Source organism: Dermochelys coriacea, chromosome 14 (genome assembly GCF_009764565.3).
Source record: "Dermochelys coriacea isolate rDerCor1 chromosome 14, rDerCor1.pri.v4, whole genome shotgun sequence".
In the NCBI taxonomy this organism is placed as follows: Eukaryota; Metazoa; Chordata; order Testudines; family Dermochelyidae; genus Dermochelys; species Dermochelys coriacea.
Genome location: NC_050081.1, coordinates 33,370,262 through 33,384,373, shown reverse-complemented (window position 1 = coordinate 33,384,373; position 14,112 = coordinate 33,370,262). Strand labels below are relative to the sequence as shown.

At 49.1% G+C, this 14,112-nt stretch overlaps 2 protein-coding genes and 2 pseudogenes across 5 annotated transcripts in view; all 4 read right to left on the bottom strand.

Moving 5' to 3' along the window:
- LOC119843336 (butyrophilin subfamily 1 member A1-like) overlaps window positions 1-14,112 on the bottom strand; it is a 1,931,986-nt gene that overhangs the window by 1,732,092 nt on the left and 185,782 nt on the right. The gene's annotated exons all lie outside the window — the stretch shown is intronic.
- Window positions 1-14,112, bottom strand: part of LOC119843350 — a 389,996-nt pseudogene that overhangs the window by 232,910 nt on the left and 142,974 nt on the right.
- LOC119843304 overlaps window positions 1-14,112 on the bottom strand; it is a 218,056-nt pseudogene that overhangs the window by 60,983 nt on the left and 142,961 nt on the right.
- Window positions 1-14,112, bottom strand: part of LOC119843286 (zinc finger protein 260-like) — a 111,553-nt gene that overhangs the window by 20,536 nt on the left and 76,905 nt on the right. The window lies entirely within an intron of this gene.

Here is a 14,112-nt window from a genome sequence, read left to right as displayed (position 1 = left end):
TTAAAATCTAATAAAGTGGTCATGAAACTTTTTCAGTTTTTACTATGGTGCCATACAGCTCATCTTCACCCTCAGGGTCTCACCCCACATCGGCCCTGACCCCTCCCCGCCCCGTAAATTTGAACATCTCCCCCCCATTTCAATTCCTGGGGAAAACACAGGGCCTCATTTTGCTAGGCCAAAAATAAATCAAGATATTAGAGCTACTGATGCAGCTACACCACTGTAAGCTCTCTAGTGCAGGGGTTCTCACAATAAATTTTATGGTGGCCTTAGAGCACGGCCACCAGCTCTTATCTTGCTAGTGGCCACTCTGACAGGTGGGCAGGGCGGCAGTGGGGGCCAGTGGCAATGGGGATGGTGTTGAGGCCCAAAGTCCTGCAGCCAAGGTCCGGAGCCTGCTGCCACATGGCCAGAGTCCAGGGCTAGAGAAGGCAGCGGGGGTCAGGGGTGATGGGGGTGGCGTTGAGCCTGTGGTAGGGACTGGAGCCCGAAGCCCCATGGCTGGAGCCTGCCACCTACCACTCCAGGGCTGAAGTTGGAAACCTGAGCCCCACTGCCCCCGACAACATGGGAACTCACACCAGCTGCCTGCTCCTCCTGCATTTGTGGCTCCAAAAGGGGACAGGGCCCAACCCCAGCTGGCGGCCCAGGGGAGGGGCCACTGCTTCTCCTCCCCATCACTGCCCAGGAGGCTGTGGCCTCAAGAAAAGCCCCTGGTTGCCACATTTGAGAAATGCTGCTCTCATGTACCTGCTCTAAGCCGGCGGGAGAGCTAATCAATCCACCCCCAGTTAGGGTTGCCAATGTTCTAATTCCATAAAATCAAACACCCTTGCCCCACCCACTGCCCCATCCCTTCCCGAGGCCCCACCCTTTCCTGAGTCCCCCTTCCCTCCCATTCATTACCTTCCCCCTCCCTCTGTCGCTTGCTCTCCCCCACCCTCCCTCATGTGCTCATTTTCACTGCAAGGCCCAAACAGGCACATTTATTGTTTTGACAGGTGTATTATGCGAATTTCAGGTTTTATTTGTTACAGAACGCTAGAGTTGGCAGCAAAATAGTCAAAAAGGGTCATTTTTTTTAAAAATGAAATTTCACAAAGGTTTTCATGATTCTTTCCCTCCGCTCTTCCCATTTTTGATAATCAACTCCATGTTTTTTGTTCACTAAAGTGATTGTAATTTTATGTGTGGCCCACACATTAAAGGCCCACTAAAGGCCCACTCCTGAAGTCCAAATATAAATCCATAGAGCACAACCACAGAAATGTACCTGTCCAGATACCTATATAAATAAATCTGTAGCAATTGACCCCCACAGCTACATGCAGATACACATGTGTATTCATGGGTACACATCAAGCATGCACTGACACATATACTTCCACATTATTTATTATTACAATTGTTGTTTAGTGTCTAGAGACCCCAACTAAGATCAGGGCTCCAGGATAATAGGTGCTGGACATACACATAGAAAGAGAGAGTCTGCAACAAAGAGTTTATAATGTAACTTGACAAAGATGGGGAGAAATGTCTGATACATTGGCTCTGCTGCAATTACTAGTCAACAACATTCACGTTTTAAGAAATAATACATTTCCTTTAGAGTTCCCTTCGCTTTTAAAAATGTATTATGAATGAATACACACATATTTTATGTCATCATTTTTTGGGGGGGCGCAAGCCAGCAAAAGGAATAATAGTCAAAGAGTTAGGCTGCAAATTTTATTCACACAGATATACACAAATGCAGCACTACACGCACCTCCCTACAAAAAGACACACAGTTTCTTACTCACATACAATACATACAGAGACATCCAGCTGGAAAGGGAGGAGGGTGGGCTGGAGGGGAATAGATGGGGGATGGGGTGGAGGAGAGAGGATGGAGAGGGAAAGAGGCCAAGGACAAGAGCAGGGTGGGGGTGAGAAGGGGCAGTGAAGGAGAGAGGAGGGGGTCGGGGGCATGTGGGATGGGGAGGCAGAAGGCTACAGGTGCATGAGGATGTGGGGGGCACAGGGGTGTACAGTGATACCAGTCAGCTCTGTGTTTTGGGGAACCCGGGAGCAGTATCTAGCTTGTCTGATTCATGAAAGACAACCCCCCCCCCACATACACACACCAGCCTCTGTTTGAACCAAAACTCATCAGAGAAAAGGCTTGCAGAGAGCAATGAAGAGCATATGGGAGACACACCTAGACCCCTCCTGACAAGGGTGACAAGCTTAAGACATCTCCATTAGCATACAGAACGGACAACAGAGAACCACACTAAACTCTGGAACCAGAAAAGCAGGGAAGCACTGCATCATGGGGGATCTCTGCTCCAGATGTTAATGAACCTACACCTGTACACACCCAGCTCAGCAGTTATCAGACCAATTCTAATAATGAATCCTTGATTGATATCCAAAATACTGAAGCAGCCTAGTTGCATTGTGAGCTCCCTGGAAGAAAACACCACCCATAGCCAAGAGTGATCAGCTCCTATTGTCTAGCCTAAAAAAAACCCTTGAGTTGTCAGTTTACCCATAAACAAATTGAGTGTTCTCCCTTGAACCACTGTTGTTTCTCTTCAAAAACTCCTACTATGCCTAAGTAAGTGTTCTGATACATGGACCCAAACTCTGAATCAGTTTCACTGGGACTCCATCTCCTGACTGATCATGCTGGGGCTCTGCCTGTCTCCAGCACTCAGGACCCTGAGCTACCACCATCACCTGGAAACCCCGACCAGTTCAAGCCTCACGGAGTGGGTGCGATCCCTCTCTCTGTTTTCTTTTCTTCGTCAGGTATTAACCTTTAATAATGTAACTGTTATAAAAACAAGAAGAAGTCTGGTGACACCTTAAAGACTAACAGATTTATTTGTGCATAAGCTTTTGTGAGTAAAAAACCACTTCTTCAGATGCCAGATCTGAAGAAGTGTTTTTTTTACCCACAAAAGCTTATGCCCAAATAAATCTGTTAGTCTTTAAGGTACCACCAGAGTCCTTGTTGTTTTTGTGGATACAGACTAACATGGCTACCCCCGATACTTGTAACTGTTATGTTTGTTTAGGCTGTCCTTGTGTAGTTATCACTATTATTCAATAAATAACTTTTATGGTTAAGCAGGTTGCTTCTCTCTCTCTGAACTTGACTCTTTTGTGTTTTTAGCTTCCCTATTTACTCTGCAGCAATGCTTCTTTTACCTAAGCTAAAGATCCCTGTAGCACCCAAAAATACTGTGGGGTTTGCTCATCAAGTGGGTTACTACCCATACAATTGTGATATGAAAGTGGGGATAGGGACGTGCTGAACCTGTGACATACGAGGGTAGCAGCTTGAAAGTGCTGCTTGACCCAGTCCACTGAGTCCAGGGGCACATAAGGGTGGCAGCCTGGAAGTGCTGTTCAACCCAGCCTGCTCAGGCTTACTCTATTCCAGTGAGATACCCGTGGCACATAAGGGTGGCAGCTTGAAAGTGCTGCTTCACCCAACCCACTGAGTCCAGGCTCAGCTTGAAAGTGCTGATTGACCTGGTCTGCTCAGACTTGTGTGTGTGTGTGTCGGGGGGGGATGTCCTGCAGGATAGCTCCATTGGGAGGGAACTTGCCTAAGGGAGAAGTAGAGCTCCATATGAAAACACAAAGGACACAAGCAGTACATTGATAGAATTAAAGACCCCCCACCAGAAGAGTAACCCTAATAAATGAGCGTACCCTGAAGTAAGGGGAAAATCTGATAACAATAAGGACCTAATGGAAGCGCAGCAGTGAATGGGGTGCAGGGCTGTGGCGGGTGAGGGACATGGGGGTGGGGGCTCTGGGAGATGGAGAGGATGTGTGGGAGAGCACTGTAAGGGGTACAAAACAGGGTTGGGTAGGGATGCACTGAGGGGGATGAGGGTGTGGGGGGTTGGGGCAGGGAGGGATGCAATGATGGGGGATAGGGGTGTGGGGGTGGGGCAGAGAGGGATGCAGTGAGGGGGATTGGGGAGGTTGGGACGGGGAGGGCAGCAGTGAGGAGGATGGGGGTTCAGCCCTGTTCCCAGCATGCTGAGACAGGGATACATACCTCCAACTCCTGGGTGACGGCAACAGACCACGTGTCGCCTCTGGCCACATGCCAGAGTTCCAGCCCAGCCACAGGAGGAGCGCGAGGAGGAGAAGCGGGCTGGGCATCAGCAGGAGAGGCGCACGCCACGCAACCCCTCAACAGCTGCCTGCAGGCGTGCTGGTTCGTCCCCTGCCTTGCCCTAGCCAATGGGAGCTACGCCTGTGGGGGGTGGAGCAGCACACGGCTTCCCCTAAGCCTAGGAGCTGGACATGCCGACTGCTTCCCAGTAGCCGCAGCACAGAGGTTAACAGGGAGCCTGCCAACCCCACTGCACAGTGCCATCAACCGAACAGTCTACGGCTCAGTCAGCGGTGCTCACTGGAGCTGCCAGGATCCCTTTTTGACTGGGCGTTCTGGTTGAAAACCGGACACCTGGTCACCTGGAGTTGTGTCTCCAGCATTCTTAGCAGCCTCATTAAGTTTGTCTAAAATTGGCTTTGACCATGACAGGCTTATAAGGCTTTCTGCATGTTGATGCAGTCCAGAGGCCTGGTGTTTTGTAGCCTTTTCATATAGGCTATCAGTATTGGCTTGGCTGATCAGTCTGGCAAACCAAGTTCTCCATTTTTACTATATAAATCCATGATATGCCCACATCTTGAATAGTGCGTGCGGTTCTGGTCACCCAGTTTCAAAAAGGATATATTGGAATTGGAAAAGGTACAGAGAAGTGCAACAAAAATGGTTACGAGCCTGGAACAGATTCCATATGGGCAGAGCTTAAAAAGAGTGGGACTTTTCAGCTTGGGAAAGAGATGACTGTGGAGAAAATGAATAAGGAAGTGTTAGCCTTTCACTGAACACAAGAACCAGGGGTTGCCCAATGAAATTATTAGGCAGCAAGTTTAAAACAAATAAAAGGAAGTATTTCTTCACACAACACACAGTCACACATGGAATTTTTGCAAGGGATATTGTGAAGGCCAAAATTATAACAGGGTTAAAAAAAAGAACTAGATAAGTTCATGGAGGTTAGGTCCATCAATGGCAATTAGCCAGGATGGGCAGGGATGCAACACCATGCTCTGAGTGTCCCTAGCCTCTGTTTGCCAGAAGCCTGGAGTGGAGGAAAGGGGATGGATCACTTGACCACCCTGTTCTGTTCATTGCCTCTGAAGCACCTGGCACTGGACACTGTTGAAAGACAGGATACTGGGGTAAATGGATCATTGGTCTGACCAATTATGGCCATTCTTACATAAAAATGAATTATAATAATAAAAAAGTTTAGTACAGAAACTCCAAGACAATGACCTCTTGAGATAGCGATGATGTGAGATAACGACCTGGGCAAATAATGCATTTAAAAAATCTTGGCCTACTAGGAAACATATATTTATGTAAGTTTCCCTGTCACAAATGTAGCATTCTGGACTGAAGTCACTAAAACATGGTCCAAAAAACAAATGCTCTGGCCACTGTTGTTTGTCGTGCCACTGTTCACTCCACCGCTCTGTCCCCAGCCCTGGCAACCCTAGCACAAATTAAGCACTGAGGGAGACTCCCTCATTCAGGCAGGCTAAGTACAGTTCTCCTGCCCTTTACTCATACAATAAGGATAACAACATTTCATGACACCCCCACCCCCGACACACACACACATTTAAGAACAGATTTAAAAATTTTATGAAAGCTAATCCTAAAAATGTACATAATACACAGGTTAAGAAAAGAGGGTCTGTACATCTGGGTATAGTGCTTAGATTATCCACAAATACAAAGTTTGTTTTTAAAGCCATAAGATACATATAGTGCATAATCAACAATAACCCAAATTGAGGTGAATGAATTTAAGAATACAGTTTAGATATTACCATCCAAGTACAAATTCAGGTACATTACTCATGAAAAGTTATGTAGAGAGTTGGTTGTGGAAAGCACAATATATCAATGAGTGAAGATTGTCCCTCAGTCATTGAGAATTTCAGATAGGTTGTCCATTTAGAAAAAAACAGTCCATCGGAAAAGTATTTGAGTTACTTTCCCCATTGCATTTCTCATCTGCACTCCAGCTCATTCCTCCTGGTATTGTTGATGTCCTGTGATGTGTTCTATGTAGATGTCCCTCGACCACCTGATGGCGTCCGACACCATGAGTTGCCACATCAGCCGAGCGTAGCGTTTACCGACTCCACATTCTCTCAGCACTTGCTCGTTACTGTTGGGGACACCGGGCACGGCCACTAGGTAACTCAAGGGGATGGAAGAGTGTCGATGAAGCCCACTCGCTCTAGGCCCAGATGGCTCCCCCTTCCCTTTTCTGCCTGGAGATACTCACAGCAGTCACGATGAGAAGTTTGCAACAGTGTATTGCAGGCGCAGACTGGCTGGAGCAAGATTAGGTCAAGCAGGACAGGAATGTTAGATAATGCTGAACAAACAACTCCATATATGGGGGAATAGATGCTAAGAGGAAAAAGGGGAACTGGTTGGTATACCGGATTGGCTATATGGATACTTAGGGCAGCTTGCTATTGGATAAGTATGCTAAAGAATGAATGTATAAAATATGTGTAACTGCTTGCACTGGTGTGCAGGATTTGAGATTGTTGTCTCCCTGTACCGCTTGAAGCTTCAAATAAACTTTTCTACTTCTCCACCCCATTGTGATTATTGGGCGACACACACCAGGCAATGAATCCAGCTGTTGCCTGCCTCGGGCATTTTGTGCCAGCAACATTACCAAGGTCCCATGCGCTCCGAGCTCCGATGATTAGCATCTGAGTTTGAACCTTGTAGCCCCTAGCTCTCAAGGTGTCGGCTAGAGGGGCATATTTCTCTAGCTTTCGAGATCGGGCATCATGGAAGGCCAGGGTCCTGTTCTCGAATGGCATTTTGACATCCACCATGATGATCTTCTTCTGGTCCTCATTGGTGATAATGATGTCCAGTCGCAGTTGGCTGTCGGTACGGGGGATGGCGGAGTTTATGGCAACCTTCCCCACAGGTGGCGGGATGGCTCTGACCAGGCAATCTTGGATGTGTTGTGTCACAGATGCCAGGGTCTGGAATGGGGCTTGCAGCTATGCAGGACGTGGGGTAGTGTCTTGTTGGCATAACTGCACTGCCTGCATCGCTTGTTCTGATTCCCGTGGCATATGGCTCCATTCAGCAGGACACAGTTGAGCTGGGGCCTGTGAATGAACCTCCAGTCAGCAAATGGGGTGAGGCTGTCCCCGGGAGGAAGTGGTTGCTGGCGTCCCACTTACACGTCACCTCGAACACCTTGCCCTGGTCCAGCTTCCGCTTCAGGTTTTCCACATACTAGCAGCAGATGGCATCCTTCAGCGTTCTCTCCAGCGTGGTTCTGGCTCTTGGAGTAATGATGATGTTCTCTGTGTTCTTCACCTGTGGCACAAGGACTCCCAGCTCCTGGAGTTCCTCGCACCACATCCAGTGGCAGCCGATACACTTCTCTAGTTGTTGAGTAGCGTTGAGGGCACATACTAAAGTGATTTGTAACCCAACACAAGCCAAAACTGATCACTTGGGCAGATACCTGGCAGAGTAGGTGTGTTCATGTAAATACAGTCTGGTCCTAAAGCCCTAAAGTTGCTTGTATTGAACAAAAAGAAAAGGAGTACTTGTGGCACCTTAGAGACTAACAAATTTATTTGAGCATAAGCTTTTGTGAGCTACAGCTCACTCTTTGTTCAGACTTTTCAAACCCATTGTGCTTTCTCAGGTACAAGTAATTTCTCATATGCTGTATATGCTTTTAAAATGTGTATTAATGTTTCAATTTAAATTTAAATTTCCAATCAATGACTAAATTGGCAACACTGCATATAACTGGGGGTAGCGGGGGAGTGTTGGGGAAATTCAGGGGGGTGTAGGGAAATCCCTGCTCTGGTATGAGCATGGGCAGCAGGTATAATAGACCAGGGGAGGCTAAACATCCCCTAGCACAGTCGCCACCGGACACCTGGGCCGTGGTGGTCCCATCTGCGCTGCACCTATTCTCCCCTCTGCTTTGCGCTTTCCCCAAGGCCCCCATTGCCCACGTGCTGCCTGGTGAGTCCCTCCTCTCCTCTCCTCCCCTCCCCTCCCCCTCCCCGAGGTTCCCACCGCTCGCTGTGTCCTTCTTGCGGTGGCCCAGGCAGATGGCTCAGGCTGGTGCTCAAGCCAGCTTGGGGGTCGAGCTGGCACTTGGTCTGGTGCTCCTCCAGCTGCGGTGGAAGTGGGGGGACTCGGGGCTTTGGTGGGTGAGGAGGGGTGGAAGGTGCGGGGCCTCAGGTGGAAGGGGTGGGCCCAGTGTTGACCAGAAGAGGGTGCATTGTTCTGTGATGGCAACCCTATCAGGCCTGACCAACTCACTCATCCTCAAGCATTGCGTTCATAGTATTTATCCACAATGGGTCATGGGAGGTCGCTAATAAAGGCTCATGTCACACTGTTCCTCAGGATCATTGCAAGAAGCGTGGGAAAGACGATCTTTAAGAAAATACGTTCATATACCAGAAACTGCTTTAAAGTCTGAATCCAGGCAGGGTTGACAAACCAGGTTTGCCAGACAAAAGGGATATCTAGTGTGACAAAGTTCCTCCCCTGCCTTGGTGGGTCCTATGCTTATTGGCAGATTTGCTCGCCTCAGAGATTCACGGCAGCCCTCAGTTTGGCCACTCTTGGTAGTGGCTCAAACCTGCCATCCACTCAGCTAACCTCATCACTGGCCAGCATGGGGTAAACGGAGAACAATCCCCGCAGTCTCTGTGTCCCACCTAGTGGGTTAGGGACAGGACAGATCCCTTTCCAATTTAGACCTTCCCTTCTGGTGTTTCTCACAGACCAGGTCAACTCCTCCTGTGTCTGATCAGGAGTTGAGGGGATGCGGGGGGGGGGAAACTTGGGCCCACCCTCTACACCAGGTTCCAGCCCAGGGCCCTGTGGATAGCAGCTGTCCACAATATTCCCTGTATCAGCTGCGTGAGACCTACAACTCCCTGGGCTACTTCCCCATGGCCTTCCCCCCAGCATCTTCTTTATCCTCACTGCAGGATCTTCCTCCTGAAGCCTGATCACAGTTGAACTCTTCACTCCTCCAGCAGCCCACCTTCTCGCTCCCTGCTCCTGGCACACCCCCCTTCTAACTGATGGGAGGTTCTTTTTAAATCAGGTGTCCTGATTAGCCTGCCTGCCATAATTGAATCTAGAAAGTTCTTAATTCGCTCCAGGGGTCTTGATTAGCTTGCCTGTCTTAATTGGTTCTGGCAGGTTCCTGATTGCTCTAGGGCTGCCTGTGCTCTGGTCACTCAGGGAACAGAAAACTATTCATCCAGTGGCCAGTATATTTGCCTTCTACCAGACTCCTGTACCCCACTGGTCTGGGTCTGTCACACTAGCCATCTCTCTCCCCCCTTAACCCTAACATGTAGATTAAGCATTGTAAGCCCTGTTTGCATATAGCAGTGGCTCTCAACCAGGGGTAGTTGCACCCCAGGGGGTACACAAAGGTCTTCCAAGGGGTACATCAACTCATCTAGATATTTACCTCATTTTATAATACATATAACTCTGTATAACAGCCCTTAACATGGCTGCAGACCATCACCAGTCTGCTTTTCTCAAGACTAATAGACCACTTCTTTTAACCTTCCCCCACAGGTCGGGTTTTCTAAACCTTTGATCATCTTTTGTTGCTCTCCTCGAGACTCAATCCCATTTGTCTTCATCTTTCCTAACATGTGGTGCCCAGAACTGAGCACAGGACTCCAGCTGAGGCTTCCCCAGTGCCCAGCAGAGCAGGACAACGGCCTCCCACAAAATATATATAACACTCACATTAATACACCCCAGAATGATACCAGCCTTTTCCCCAGCTGCATCAATGGGTGACAGCCAGACAGCGTCTGGGTGAGTCCATTAAAGACCATTTTCCCACCTCACCATTATTCAAGACAAGAGACACTGGGAGCTTGAGAAATTAAATTCAACTTTATTCTTTTCAAAGTAAGAAATAAAAGCTAAATCCTCCACCCCCAGCCTCCGCCCCCATCCAATACCCAGTTCACAGAGAGTCTGCAATTAGCTCTTGGTGGGAGGTCTCAGCTTGGGCAATGGCCAGCACTCCTGTGCTCACCCCCTCTGGAATGTAAACCCAAAATTATATTACCTTACGCTATATAGAAATCCATATAGCATAAGCCATTAAATTCACCCGCTCCCTCAATGTGCAGGAAGACATGCACGGCTTTCTCCCCACCCCCATTCTGAATTGCACAAACTGGGTTTTGGTATAAACAAGAAATAAGTTGATTAACTACAAAAGGTAAAATTTAAGTGATTAGAAATGACAGCAAACAGAACAAAGCAGATTACTGAGCGAATGAAACAAATAAAAAAAACACGCACACTAAGCTTAGGTTTCAGAGTGGCCGCTGTGTTAGTCTGTATCAGCAAAAACAACAAGGAGTCCTTGTGGCACCTTAGAGACTAACACATTTATTTGGGCATAAGTTTCCGTGGTCTAGAACCCACTTCATCTGATGCATGGAGTGAAAAATACAGTAAGCAGAATATATATTACAGCACGTGAAAAGATGGGAGTTGCCTTACCAAGTGGGTGGGGGCGGAGGTCAGTGCTAACGAGGTCCATTGAATCAAGGTGGAAGTGTCCTATTTTCAACAGTTGACAAGAAGGAGTGAATGTCAACAGAGGGAAAATTACTGTATGTAGTGCTAACGAGGCCAATTCAAGGTGATTAGGTTAGCACTACAAACAATAATTTCCCCCCTGTTCACATTCACCCCTTCTTGGCAACTGTTGAGAATAGGCCACTTCCACCTTCTCACCCTAAATGTTGTTTTAGGCAGGTTGCAGAGTTCCTGCAGCTCAGAGGTCCCTTTACAGGCTAGACCCCTGTCTCAGCCTGGACTCAGCCCTTGCCTTTCCCCTGCTTAGTTCCTTTGTTTCTCCGGGTGTTTTTAGCAGTCTTCCTTCTTGGGCGGGCAGGCAGTGGAGAAGACCCCGGATTGCCTTATTTCCCAGCCTTATAGAATTTACATAAGGCGGGAATCCCTTGTTTCTAGTGGAAAAGTACCAGCAGCGTCCAAGGTGGGACTCCTTACCAGGTGACATCATCACCTGACCTTGCAGTGTCAAAGCAGCACCCCAGGAAGCTTCTCAGGAAGGCGGGAGATTAGTATCTTGACAGTTCTATTGTCCTTCTTAATGGCCCATCCAGGCTGATTGCCGACTGTCTGGTGGGTGTTCCCCCAAATACACACACAGTTGTAATTGTTACATAGTCTATATTCCTAACTTAAGATACAGAAATGATACATGAATACAAATTGGATAAACACATTCAGTAGATCACATAACCCATCTTGCATAAAACATATCTGTGCCGTAGTCATATCAAAAAATATGGGGTGTAACGTCACACAAGGCCATGTCCACCCACCTCTCCCACTCCTGAGTGTATCTCACATCTCTGCAGGGATCAGGCAGCAACTTCCTTCCCCGTTTCAGTCTCTGCCTCTCGGAGTGCGTATCCAGCACTCACCCTCAGTGTTTTTGCAGATAGATACTGATCATTTTCTTTGTTCAAAGAACAAGAAAATCTCATGACAAAGGCTAGGGAAATGTGAAAAGAAAATCAAAAGGACTATTTTGGCAAGTGCTCATTTGTCTTTTGAAGTCCCTTCCCTGGTGCAGGCACCCCCAAGGGACGTGAGGCCCCATTCACTCACCTACCCACCACCTACTGCTGCCACCTGCCTGCCTGCACTCCACCTCTCCCCACAAAGGTCCCCACTGCTCACCATGTCGCTTCTCCTCAGGGGCAGGGCATTGAGGAGGGATGCTGTGAACAAGCAGTGGGAATGGGAGTCTGGGGGGGGGAGTGAGGCTGCTCGGCTGGGCACTGAGGCCATCGGCTCAGATGGGGGAGAAGGGTACCGGCTCTGCCTGGCACTCTGGCAGGGGGTGGAACGGTCCCGTGCTCAGGTGGGTGTGGGGGAGCAGCTTGGCCCGGTGCTTGCTCGAGTGGGGGGTGGGTGGGAGCGGCTCAACCTGGTGCTCATTGGGGAGCGGCTTGCAAAGGTGCTCTGGCCACTGTGGCCCGGTGTGAGGGAGCCACCTGGTGTGGCTCTCAGCCCGGTGCTGGGCCTTCGGGGGCTGGCCTGGGGTGGGCAAGCTGGGGCTCCTCTGGTCATCGGTATGTATGTGTCATGGCTCCTCCTGGTATCAGAGGGTGGGTTTGGGGGCTCTAGTGTGTGGGGGGCGGCAGAGCTTCAGGAGGAGGGGTGGGGCCAGCAGGCTAGCCTCCCCAAAGTAGGGGTTCACCTACAGCCCATACCTGTCAAACTAATTTAATATCAAAATATGTGACAGAACAGCCTTCGGGAAAGAAAGAAACCCACCATGCAGGGTGGGTTACAAACCACTTTCCCATTCATGAAGTGAAATCCCAGAGAATCTTAAGACTCAAAATGTGGAGAACAAATTTACCCATTTCCTTCTGAACAGCCTGAAGCTGCTTTACTCAGCACCGCCACATTATTTGGCTGTGTTATTGACAAAAGATTTAGCATCATCGTAATAAAAGAGGAAAAAAAGACAAACAATCAAAAACTTCCTATCTGCAAATGATCTGGATTTAGCTGGAAAAACTCCAGATGCCACTTTACCAATAGCTGGAGGCTGGGCTTGCAGCTCAAACTGTGCTTTGGGATTCATTTGAATTCCCCCTTCAGGAATGTGACATTTTCTTCTCCAGCCCTCAGGGGCCTGATTGAGGATCAAAGAAATCAAAGCCTGATTTCTAAGCATGGTGGGCAAAGGACACTGTGGTAAATGACACACATGAAGGTGGAGGGGTAGAAAGGGAAAAGGATAAACTCTCCAAGACTTGTGCAGAGGCTGCTCTGTGAGAGAAGACGTGTGAGGTTGATGGAGGCAGGAGGGAATCCCCCAGACTCACCCCGTCCATCTCAAATAACACAGAAGTTAAAACACCACATTATTTTACTATCCCTGCTCCAGCTCTTATAGAATCTATTGAATTCTGGTGTATAAAGGAGAAACAGCACAAAAAATTAAATGTTTTTCAGCATAACATGGAGCAATCTGAGGATGTCTGGGAATGAGACACTCTCACTCCAAAGGGGGCACTAAGTGACTCTAACAATCACTTTGCTAATGGGGGATTGGAATAAACGCTCAGGGTCAGTCTAGACTAGAAAACGGGGCAGAGGAACAAAGGAGACGCACTAGCTAATCCCAACCACTCGGAGGCTGATATCATCACTCCCCATTTATTCCCTCTCTGGAAGGCACAGATTTGTCTCAGGTCACCCCGCAAGCTGCTGGCAGAGTTGGGAACAGAGCTTAGGTCTCCTGAGTCCCAGGCCAGTGCTCTATCCACTAGGCAACGCTGCTTCCCTCTCAGAGGCTGATGCTGCTGTAGCAGAGGTGGCAAGTCCAGACTTCCAACAAAAAGCCCTGGGGGAATCAGTCTCTGCTAATGGTGTTGTCTGAATGCAGTGGGGGCAGGGAGAAGGGGCAGAGGGGGTGAGTGAGGAGAGGCAGCACCTCTCCACCCCTGTGCTCTCCCTCGCCACTTATCCCATGATCCCCAAACACTCGACAGCCCAGCACCCAGCTCCCTCTGCTTCCCAGCTCCATCAGCCCCAACCATTCAATCCCCAGTGTCCTCCGCATAACCCATCGCCCTGGTCCCTTGATCCCCCGGAGCCCAGCACCCTGGGGGATTTGGGGAGGGAGGAGTTACCAGCCCCCAGTGACACTCCCCCTGCAGGGAACAGCCCCAGGTAAATGGCGAAGCCCAGACCAGCAGCTAGTGGAATGGGGACAGGGTCTAGAGTGAAGCGGCTGTGGATGGGGACAGGGGTCTAGACTGAAGGTGGAGCCTGGCCCAAGTGTCCTTCTCTTCATCTCCATGGCAGGGGGATCCCATCTGGGAGGGGAAGGGAGTGGGGGGGAACTTCAGCCAGGCAGAGGGAGCGGCCGGAGGAGTTTTTCTCTCTCTCTCTCACCC